This window comes from Anabrus simplex, chromosome 8 (genome assembly GCF_040414725.1).
Source record: "Anabrus simplex isolate iqAnaSimp1 chromosome 8, ASM4041472v1, whole genome shotgun sequence".
Lineage (NCBI taxonomy): Eukaryota > Metazoa > Arthropoda > Insecta > Orthoptera > Tettigoniidae > Anabrus > Anabrus simplex.
The window spans coordinates 92,907,872-92,920,316 of record NC_090272.1 but is presented as its reverse complement, the minus strand read 5'-3'; the positions used below and the strand labels follow the sequence as shown (position 1 = coordinate 92,920,316).

Sequence of the window (12,445 nt, the reverse complement as noted above, 5' to 3'; positions counted from 1 at the left end):
ACTAATAGCGGCCCTAGGGGCTCTGAACTTTGGAGCGTAGGTTGGCAACCACAGAGCCCTTAGCTGAGTCCTGGCATTGCTTCCCCTTACTTGTGCCAGGCTCCTCACTTTCATCTATTCTACTGTATCCGACATCTCTTGGTCAACTCTTGTTCTTTTCCCACCCCGACGCTATTAGGTTTGCGAAGGCTAGGGAGCCTTTCATTTTCACGCCCTTCGCGGCCCTTGTCTTCCTTTCGCCGATATCTTCATTTTTCGAAGTGTTGGATTCCTTCCATTTTTTCCCCTCAGATTAGTGTAATATAGAGGATGATTATGCCTTGCTGGCAGGACCTAGTGTTTACAGTGCACTATGTCTTCTGTGTGGGCTAGAGCAATTTTGTTGCTTTCATTGATCTGTCTCCGTCTTATTCTTGGCTTGGACAATATGAAAGTGACAGGTATGAGCGATGCTAGTAATGTCATTCCTTCTGCAGCCAGTCCCTGCTATGAATGGTGTGAAAATGTTGCTCATAGAGTCGGTTGGTGCATGCATTTCAGTGGGCTTGGCAGACTGATAAGTAATAGCAACTTCTGGCTCGGTGAGGAAAGCAACAGGAAACTACCTCGCTCCTCATTTCCCTAGTGCGCCTCTTCAGTGATGCCTAGGCCATCTATGACAGCTGATGGCAGAGCTGTTGAGGACCCAACCAGCCTTAGGGCTGAAGACCGAAAATACAGAGGATGGTTGCCTAATTTTACTTCCTCTTACAACAATAATCACCACCACCACCACCTCCGGACAATATTAAGCTGTAATGATTACTTTCAATGCAAGAACTTTAAAGAAAACAGCAGGTAAGGATTTTAAAAATTCAAGTTAATGTCAGAGGCCAAAACTGTGACTCTCACACAGTAGCGGCGAATAGGGGCGGGGGGGCGGTCCCCACTCCCCTTGTGAAAAAACATCAAATTTTTATTCCATTTTAGCCGGCTGAAAATAGGAATTATTTTCAAAAAGCAATTTGTTCAAGCCCTGTTGTCTTATCAACCAACAATTAGTTTCTTAAATTATTTCCTTTATTTTCTTTAATTATTAACAAAATGAGGTGTTGAACATTGTCCAAGAAAAGAGACAGCTGTTGAGTCAGATTAGGAAGAGACAACTTTCTTGGATGGGACAAATGGCTTTGACATAGGCATGTGTTGATGGACATTTTGGAGGAAAACGCTCTCGTGGAAGACAAGAAAGACATTTCTTGTGAACTCAGGATGCAGGACCTATGCAGACGCAAAACGTACTGCACAGGATCGACCCAGTTGGAGAAGACTCATCACCGGGGCCTCTAGAAGAAGATTAACAAAATGTTGTTCGTCGCGGCTAACCGATATGTATATCGCCACAGCAAGTATTGGAGACTTTGCATGTTCTGTGAGGAAGGGTAGCAGGAGTATATTATTTTCTTGCCAAGGTCATGGACACTGAGGTATGATTCACCCAGCTGCCGCGCGCATTCATCATCAGTCTGGCAGTCTCTTTAGTGTCTGTTAGTTTCTTTGTGTGTAGTCAAATACTAAATGGTGTTTAATTGTAATATAATCACGCCATACTTCTATTTTATTGTGATACTTCTTTTTCTTCTTTATCTGTTTACCCTCCAGGTTCCGTTTTTCCCTCGGACTCGGCGAGGGATCCCACCTCTACCACCTCAAGGGCAGTGTCCTGGAGCTTCAGACTCTGGGTCGGGAGATACAACTGGGGAGAATGACCAGTACCTTGCCCAGGCGGCCTCACCTGCTATGTTGAACAGAGACCTTGTGGAGGGATGGGAAGATTGGATGGGACAGGCAAGGAAGGGGGAAGGAAGCGGCCGTGGCCTTAAGTTAGGCACCATCACGGCATTTGCCTGGAGGAGAAGTGGGAAACCACGGAAAACCACTTCCAGGATGGTTGAGGTGGGAATCGAACCCACCTCTACTCAGTTGACCTCCCGAGGTTCAGTGGACCCCGTTCCAGCCCTCGTACCACTTTTCAAATTTCGTGGCAGAGCCGGGAATCGAACCCGGACCTCCGGGGGTGGCAGCTAATCACGCTAACCACTACACCACAGAGGCGGACATTATTATTATTATTATTATTATTATTATTATTATTATTATTATTATTATTATTATTATTAATGTACCTGGAGGTACACCTCTACGCCGCACATTTAAATGTTGCGACTAATAGAACTCCTCTACTGGAGAAACACTGCACTTGGAACTAGAACTACTTAAACTTTTACTCAGAAGATATCACTACCTTAATTTTGTGATGGTGAAGTTTCCAAAACTGTGTGTATTTCAACTTGTTTTGGATTTCCGTTTCAAGAAATTTGGAGATTCTGTCATAGAGGTCACTACAAAAAACTACGATCATGCACCCTGGTGCGAAGTGAAGGAACTTTATTTGAAGAAATTTCGTATTCATAAGTTTGTTCTTTACTAAATTACAGTATATTCATTCATTTTTGGGTTGGCAATATTGACCTTTTCTTTCCGCCAGTTTTGAATTCAGCCAATCCCTAATTTCAGTAATTAATTTTCAGCCTATCACAGGCTTCTTCTTCGATTTTGTATTAACTTTTTCATCTACCAATAAAATTGAGAGGGTGGGGCTTTATTATTCATGAAAGGTCTCGAACTTTCCCCAAGGGTTTATAAACTGCGGATTTTCACGTCTCTTGGCCACTTGATCAACATCTAACTGAGTGTGTGTATGCGAAGCAGGAAGCGGGTGGTGCCTCTTTCATCATGCAGCGGTTCTTCAGCAAGGTAATGGCCGTTTAACATCTTTATTTCTTGCTAGGTCAGCAGTTTAACCCGCGGGAAAGGTCCAAAACTTTTACCGTGTAACCTACTTTTCTAAAAATGTAATTTTCTGCCGGCTTATGTACAAACTTCATAAAACCTGCAACTGTAATTCGGGCATAGAGTGATTTACCCTCTCGAGCTCCCCTTCATATTGGTTTGAGGTCACTACGTTTTGTAACTGGTTTTCTTCCTTTCTGTAATGTCTTAAATTATTCTCATACGAGTCACCTCCATAGTTTGGGAATAGCCCCTGTTTCATCGGCCTAGTGCCTTTTAGGTTTTAAGAATCCATATTCAGGAGTGCAAGTACACGCCTCCATTCAACTTGGTGTTTCGGGCCATTTACTTAACCTGTTCTTTTTCTGCTAATGCCCAGTAGGTTGGGTACGAGATACCCCCGTTTCATTTGTGTAAGTTGTGCCTTGATGGCAAGTAATTGTAAAGTCTGATATTGCCTTGAATAGGCTTGAAAAACTGAGAGCGTGTCGGCTCTTTTCTAGTGTTGTAAGAATGCCTCTGGGAGGCTTGACATTGTAAAGTGGGAGCAAGTGCTCCCATGTTATTAGGGGATTTTTGCCCTTGAACAAATTTGTGCGTTGAGCTAGGAGCTCGAAATTGTAAAACTAGGGCTTGTAGCCCAAGAGAGTTAAAATTCTTGGATCCTTCTAAGTTTCGTTTTTGATTGCTATGTCTTTGTAATTTCCCTAAAGTGAAAAGCTATCAAATTTCTTTTGTTTTCTGGAAAATATAACCTTTGTTAAAATTTTAAATTAACTTTGACTCTGTAGTTAGACCCATTCATTCCACCACCTTCTTCCACCTCTGCTGTTCCACAGATATCCCGGAACAACAATTATTATTATTATTATTATTATTATTAAACTGTCAACTTTTACATCTCAGTCGAAATTCACTCAGAGAGCATCCAAAACTTACCATTTTGTAGCTATGTTTTAGTTTTGATGTTCATAAGCCCTCCCCACTGCCGTTCCTCACATAAGAAGGGAAGTAGCAGTGGAAGTTGAACGTAGGAAGCAATCAACCGATCCACATCACCCCCTTTATGACCATCAAATGCAGCCCGTTACACTCAGTTCAAGGAAGAGCTTTTTAAAAACAACCATGCCACTTGATGATACGCCAGAAGAACGAAAGGGTGAACAGTAACAACAGCAAATGCGTAATCTATCCCTGAGTTTAAAGGAAGAACCTTCTGCAGGTTTTCGCCTTTCGTATCTCGTCTGGAAGACCCTCAATCGACTGCGGACAGATGTTTCAAAGTGCAAGTCTAACCTAGTTAAGTGGGGCTATGTACACAGTACAAGGAGACATGACCTGTGATTGTGGACTACTCCAGGATGAAGAACGCCTTCTGGTTTGTCAGCATTTACCATACGATGAAAAGAGATGGTTGAGCCCCATGTCAGCCGCATTGAAGATGGTTTTCCACAGTTTCCCATATTCACACGAGGCAAATTAAGGCCACCCACGCTGCCGCTATATCCCACAAACCTGGGTCCCTTTTGTTGCCTGTACACCCCCACTTCTAATTCCACGCTGCCTTCCCAATCTAGCCCTGTCCTACTCCATCGTCACCATAAGACTTGTTTTTTGTCGGTGCGACCTAAACAAATACCAAACCCCATGGCACTACAGCTCTTGAAGGGCCTTGGCCTACCAAGCGACCGCTGCTCAGCCTGAAGGCCTGCAGATTACGAGGTGCCGTGTGGTCAGCACGACGAATCCCCTCGGCCGTTATTCTTGGCTTTCTAGACCGGGGCCGCTATCTCACCGTCAGATAGCTCCTCAATTCTAATCACGTAGGCTGAGTGGACCTCGTACCAGCCCCCAGGTCCAGGTAAAAATCTCTGACCTGGCCGGGAATCGAACCATTCAGCCAACGAGTCGGACATGACAAACGATAATAACACGTTTTTGTTTTTCGCTTTTTTTGCTTATTGGGGGGTGTTCAGTCATTATTTCAACGTTTAAGAAGGTTTTAGATCACTATATAGCATTTTAAAGAAGGTTTACATCATTTTAAAGTGTTTTTTTATTGTATGAATGTTTTCTGTATTGTCAGACTAATAGAAGATCACAGGTGACAACATAAAAACAATTATAAATGTTTCTTACATATGGTTAAATTTACCTTTCATAACCAAGCAAAGTGACCAAGTGACCAATAAAGTGTAAGGAAAGGATTTATACCTGAAAGTCTTGTGTTTCCAAAATTATGTGAAGGAACACAATACAAATGAAATGAAAATCCACAACCTGTTCCAGTCATTTGACCGGATCAGGAATGGAATGAATGAAGCCCCCTTCTAGCGGCGAGGATGGGAATTGTGCCGGCTGCCGAGGCCTGTCGCACTTCTCTAGGTCAATGATTAATGAATGATTAATGAAATGAAATGAGATTGGAGAGAGTTGCTGGAATGAAAGATGACAGGGAAAACCGGAGTGCCCGGAGAAAAACCTGTCCCGCCTCCGCTTTGTCCAGCACAAATCTCACATGGAGTGACCTGGATTTGAACCACGGAACCCAGCGGTGAGAGGCCGGCGTGCTGCCGCCTGAGCCACGGAGGCTTAACACAATATAGAACTCTGATAATTAGGAGAAAGTATTTCCTAATCAAAAGGCCCGGTTGAGTGGCTCAGACGGTTAAGGCGCTGGCCTTTTGACCCCAACTTGGCAGGTTCGATCCTGGCTCAGTCCGATGGTATTTGAAGGTGCTCGAACACGTCAGCCCTCATGTCGGTAGATTTACTGGCAAGTAAAAGAACTCCTGCGGTACAAAATTCCGGCTCCTCGGCGTCTCCGAAACCCGTAAAAAGTAGTTAGTGGGACGTAAAGCCAATGTTATTATTATTATTATTATTATTATTATATTCCTAATCAAAAGGAATGTACCACCCTTCGAAGCCACCCCTAGAGCCGGCCATTCACCCCCGCGTACCACAAGGCCAAGAACAAGTGGAAACAATACGGGATTAGAAACAACAGTTAACTTTCCGCTTCAGTAGAGAATTATCCTCCCAAGTAATTCTGTGCAAGAAAAATGCCAAAAGAACCATCATAAAGTGTATTTTTTAATTCGTCTAGTGAATGAATTTGAAAAAGACGTGTTTACAACAGATGGGCGTGTTTTTTCCCGTAAATTGTGCAGTGTTAAAGTGAGTGCGGGAAAGAGGTTCGTTGTATAAAAGCACATTAAAGAAAAAAGAAAAAAAAAACATCTGAAAGCTATAACAAGTACGAAGAACAGAAGATATTCCCAGCTTCTTCGAGATCATTATGTCCATATTTATATACACTTCCAAGTAAATTAGGAGATAATTATTCGTGTAAAAACGGAGCTGTGAATTGAACAGAACAGGGATATATTACTTCTAAAACCATTGTTACGCAATGGCCAGAATTCAGTATAGTCAAATATTTTAAAATCATATTTTACTTATTTTGTAGCAGAATATGAAAAACACTTTCCTCGTGGACATCTGTTTGCATCGGACGACAAAGCGGGTCTTCAGTATATGAATGAAAACAAACAAGTATATGCAAACCTTGATGACGCATGACGTATTTGCTTGAGTTTATGTGACGTATGGCCTTCCTTAAGATTTTCTCGTTCGAAAACTACAGTAGAGCTTCTGCTGATGCCCTTGATTACTGTTTGATGACGCAGGTTTGGATAAAACCTGCTACAGTCAAGCTATGTGAAATGCTTTCCTGTTTTCCGCGACATTAGTAGCTGAATCTTGAGATGGTGGGTGGCAGTTTTCCTAGTTAGCTACATGATTAATGCATATTAAACTTAATGGTATGATGATAAACGGGGTTAAAAGTCAGGTTGTGAGTTTCACAAATAGGAAAAGTCCTCTCAGTTTTAATTACTGCGTTGATGGGGTGGAAGTTCCTTTTGGGGATCATTGTAAGTATCTAGGTGTTAATATAAGGAAATATTTTCTTTGGGATAATCACATAAATATGATTGTAAATAAGGGGCACAGATCTCTGCACATGGTTATGAGGGTATTTAGGGGTTGTATTAAGGATGTAAAGAAGAGGGCATATAAGTCTCTGGTAAGACCCCAACTAGAGTATGGTTCCAATGTATGGGACCCTTACCAGGATTACTTGATTCAAGAACTGGAAAAAATCCAAAGAAAAGCATCTCGATTTGTTCTGAGTGATTTCTGACAAAAGAGTAGCGTTACAAAAATGTTGCAAAATTTGGGCTGGAAAGACTTGGGAGAGAGGAGACGAGCTGCTCGACTAAGTGGTATGTTCCGAGCTGTCAGTGGAGTGATAGCGTGGAATGACATCAGTAGACGAATAGGTTTGAATGGTGTCTTTAAAAGTAGGAAAGATCGCAATATGAAGATAAAGTTGGAATTCAAGAGGACAAATTGGGGAAATTCGTTTATAGCAAGGGGAGTTAGGGATTGGAATAACTTACCAAGGGAGATGTTCAGTACATTTCCAATTTCTTTGTAATCATTTCCGAAAAGGATAGGAGAACAACAGATAGGGTATCTGCCACCTGGGCGACTGCACAAAATGCAGATCAGTAGTGATTGATTGATTTATTGATTGATTGAAGAAACTCTGGACTAAGACCTAAAAAGAGCTGACACCAGCGAGCGAGTTTGCTACGTGGTAAGAATACTTTTTTTACAACTGGCTTTACGTCGCACCGACACAGATAGGTCTCATGGCAACGATGGGATAGTAAAGGCGTAGGAGTGGGAAGGAAGCGACCGTGGCCTTAATTAATGTTCAGTTCCAGCATTTGCCTGGTCTGAAAATGGGAAATCACGGAAAACCATATTCAGGGCTGCCGACATTGGGGTTCGAACCCACTATCTCCCGAATGCAAGGTAAGAGTTGTTAACATCTCATTGCCCTGATGTGTAACCTCTACTTGGGACAAGAAGCCAGCGTTAAAACTGATCATGGTGATGCAGAATGGTTTCCCATTAGCAAAACGATTGTATGAGTCACCTCATGGTTTGAATATAAACAAATTGAGGTAGGCAGATGACACCATTTTGGTTGGTTGCCGAAAGCAAAGAAGAGCTAGAGAACATCATAATGAAAACCAGAGAACATGGTGAGAACAAGGGCCTGTACCTGAATATCAACACGACCAAAATCATGATAACATGTTTATCATCAAACATTATGATAAATAATGAAGTAATCAAAGAGGTAAATAGTCCCTCTTTATTGGGATCAACTATCTTGTTGCTTGTTGTTTAAATGGACCTAACATCGAAGGTCATCGGCCCGGATCAACTATCAGTAGAAGTGGTTCAAACAGTCCAGAGATCAGCCGAAGACTTGTTCTTGGAAGAGCAGTAATCAAAGGCCTGGACAAGATCTTCAAGAGTTCAGATATATCTTTGCAAACTAAAGTCAGAATGATTAAGGCTCTTATAAAAGCTTATAAAAGCTGGACCATAAGGAAGGGAGATAGTAAGCGTATTCATGTATTAGAGCTCTGGTGTTGGAGAAGGTTATTGCGTATCCTTTGGACAACCAACCAGACAAATGCACGGGTCATTTAAAAAACAGACCCGGTCTTTCTCTCGAGGCATTCTTTACACGATTACAGCTGTCATATTATGAGACGCTCTGATTTATAGGAAAAGACTATTATGTTTGGGAAGGTGGAGCGGTCTCGGAGGAGGGCGGCCAGCATTGAGATAGATTCCATCAAATCCAACATGAACATGTCATTGAAGGATCTGAAGTATATGGTTGAAGACCGAAACATCTGGAGGCAGTCCATTCAGGCAGTCGCCAGGAGTCGCCGTCGAATTGATGGCACCTGATCATCAAGCTTGCAGAATGTGAGTTCGATCTCAGCTACCGGCAGCCTTGAATACATTTTGCATTGTTGCCTATTTTCCCAACAGGCAAATACCGGAGTTATACTTTAGTTAAAGAGGCTACCTAGCTGAGGTAACTCCGTTCATCCCGACCCGACAGGAGGTCCTAAACTTTAGAAAGGAGATTCCCACTTCTGGAGAGGCACATTCCCTGAGGTTCACTCAGCCTACTCAAAAAATGAGTAATAGGTTAAATGTAAATTCTTGAGAGTAGAGGTGGCCGGGCATATAGCTAACCACTCTATACCGCGTAGGGCCGAGGCTATGGATAGTGGAATTCTTTAAATGAATCATCAGTCATTACTAATCAGCATTTAAGTCTGTCGCCCACGTGGCAAGATCCCAGCCAATTGTCTACCTAGCCTTTTCTCAAATAATCTCAAATTTATTGAACATCTCCCTTGGTAAATTATTCCAATTTCTAATCCTACTTCCTCTAAACGAATATATGCCCCAATTTGTCTTCTTGAATTACAACTTTGTCTTCATAGTTTTAAAAGCTCCATTCAAGCTTTTTCGTCTACTTATATCCTTCTACGCTATCTCTCCACTCAGAACATACCGCGTAGGTGACGAGCTCATCTGTTTACTCCCAAGTCTTCCCAGTCCAAAGTTTGCAATATTTTCGTAACACTACTCTCTTGTCGGGAATCACCCAGAAAAATTCATGCTGCTTTCCTTTTCTTTTCCAGTTTTTGAATCTAGTAATCCTGGTGAGGATCCCACACACTGGAACCATACTCTTCTTCTTCTTTCCTGGCCGTCCATGTGCCCATAACGGACACTCCCGATTATCACCCTGGATTGGCTCTTCTGGTCCTCAGAGTGTATTCCCGTAATCTTCTTCTTCTTCCGCTTTTTCTACACCTGTGTAGTCGCGGGTGCGAACTGTGTCACATATGTGGACTTGACTCTGTTTTACGGCAGATGCCCTTCCTGACGGAAACCCAACTGGAGGGATGTATTCACTGTTGCGTGTTTCTGTGGTGTGTTGTTTGAACGTGAAGAGGAGGGTGTTACACGCGATTAATATCCTCGATTCAGCCGGGAATCGAACCCGGGATCCTTTGAACTGAAGGCCTCAATGTCTACTATTCAGCCAAGGAGTCATACAGAGTATTCCCATGTGGAACGCTTTTTTTACCTTCCACTCCTTTACGTGCCTTCATGGCCTGGACGGAAATGATTTTACTTTTTACAATTTATATTCGCGGACGCTACCTTCCCAGTCCTAGCCCCTTCTCATCCTAGCTAGGCTGAGTAGCTCAGATGGTAGAGCGCCAGCTTTCCATGCCCAAGTTGGCGTTCATTCCTGGCCCAGTCCGGTGGTATTTGAAGCTGTTCAAATACGCCAGACTCGTGTCGATAGATTTACGTAAAAGAACGCCTCCCTGGCACTTCGACTTTTCTTTTCTTGCTACTGATTTCACGTCGCACTAACACATGGAAGGTTTTCGGAAACGCAAGGATGGGAAAGGGCTAGGATTGGGAAGGTGAAGGTAGCAGCTGAGGCCCTTTAAGGTCCAGTCCCAGCATTTGCCTGGTGTGAAAATTTGAAACCACGGAAAACCATCTTCAGGGCTGCCGGCGGTAAAATTCGAACCGACCCTTTCCCGAATGCAAGCTCACAGCTACGCGATCCTAACCGCACGGCCAACTCGTTCGGACTTCGGCTTTTCTGAAAACCATAAAAGTAGTCAGTGGGAAATGAAACCAGTAGTAGTGTTATTATTGTTTCCCTTCAATGCGCCACGGCAGACATGCATGTGTTAATAATTCAATAAACATTCAGAAAAAAAGTAATTACCGGCATTTGGAGATTAAATCAGCTTTAGGAGTGATTTGTTGTTAACATTTAGAAGCAAAATAATTAACACAATGCATTTTTAAATGAAAAAAGTTAATTTTGAAATTAGCCATTGTCCTTATGTTTTTTAATGACCATCATAAGAAAAGAAAGCACTGGTATTTATTATAGATCGCAGTGCGCTATCATGCATTTAGTTGGCCACAGCTGCACTGCTTGTAACCCAACTCTTATCGAAAATGATAACAAAGAAACACCAATTAAACGTTAATTAACACTAGTTTTAAAATAATAAAATCTAATTAATTTTTGAAGATATGTTTGCGCTGGAGTGAGGCAGAACTGGCGTTACACTGTTGATCAGTAAGAAACTAATACAGCTCAATGTTAAGCGAATCTCAAATGCGATATTTAAACCCTGTAATATGAAAACTGCAAAAGAAAAATATAAAAATACGCGGGAAATGTTCGAGAGATGAGAATGCCTTAAAGTAAAAGACGACGAGGTTTATAGCCTAAAAAAAAGTGTTTAAAACAAAAATCTCAACGTGGTTTATGTTTTGTCCATTTTCCACCCTTTAACTACTACTACTACTACTACTACTACTACTACTACTACTAATAATAATAATAATAATATTAATAATAATAATAATAATAATAATAATGTCGTGTCAACGGAGAGGTCAGTTGCAGGTCTTTCGTATTGACGCCGTATAGGTGACCCGCGCGTCTATGAGGATGAGGCCTTTCCCAGGATAACATCTAATGATGAAGACGGCACAACTACCCAGTCCCCGAGCCAGAGAAATTAACTAATGAATAATAATATAACAACACATGTAGTATATCCAGTCTAAATCGTTTATTGCGACATTGCTTTCAATGGCGTATTGCATATAACGGCGAAATACAACGGCCCCGTCTATATCCTATACAAACACTGTATTTAACAACTCGCTTATTACGACGTATCGTATCAAACGCCATATTTTGATTACATTTTTGGAGAAATGCATCGGCTATAACGTCCAATGTTGATTTTTGTTTGTTAAGTATTTGCGGTGTCCGCCTCTTTGGTGTAGTGGTTAGTGTGATTAGCTGCCATCCCCGGAGGCCCGGGTTCAATTCCAGGCTCTGCCACGAAATTTGAAAAGTGGTACGAGGGCTGAAACGGGCTCCACTCCGCCTCGGGAGGTCAACTGAGTAGAGGGGGATTCGATTCCCTCATCAGCCCTCCTGGGAGTGGTTTTTCGTGGTTTCCCACTTCTCCTCCAGGCAAATGTCGGGATGGTACCTAACTTAAGGCCACGGCCGCTTCCTTCCCTCTTCCTTGTCTATCCCTTTCAATCTTCCCATCCCCCACAAGTCCCCTGTTCAGCATAGCGGGTGAGGCCGCCTGGGCGAGGTACTGGTCACCCTCCTTGCTCAGTTGTATCCCTTCGACCCAATGTCTCACGCTCCAGGACACTGCCCTTGATGCGGTAGAGGTGGGATCCCTCGCTGAGTCCAAGGGAAAACCAACCCTGGAGGGTAAACGGATTAAGAAAGAAAGAAAGAAAGAAAGAAAGAAAGAAAGAAAGAAAGAAAGAAGCATTTACAATTTTTCACTTGAAAATGAGAAGATGTCCTCTAGTCGGTCGGGACAATTTAAGTCAATAAAACTAAAATAAAAACGTTAATAAGCACAGAATGAGAAGTTTCGTTCAGTCAAGTGGATGTCTTCAGTAAATGTTAACTGGTGAGCAATGAGAGTATACTACTCCTAGATGGTAATGCCGTCTCTCAGACCAGGGAGATATGATACGGTGAAGGAGATGTTCGGAGAAAGTGAGGTGGTTGGCGGCCGTGGCCTATACTAGGAACTGTCCCGGCATTCACTTTAGTGCAGGAAAATGGAAAACC

The 12,445-nt window shown here is 42.5% G+C and overlaps 1 protein-coding gene across 1 annotated transcript in view; it reads right to left on the bottom strand.

Moving 5' to 3' along the window:
- Positions 1-12,445, bottom strand: part of ltl (larval translucida) — a 202,229-nt gene that overhangs the window by 65,599 nt on the left and 124,185 nt on the right. The window lies entirely within an intron of this gene.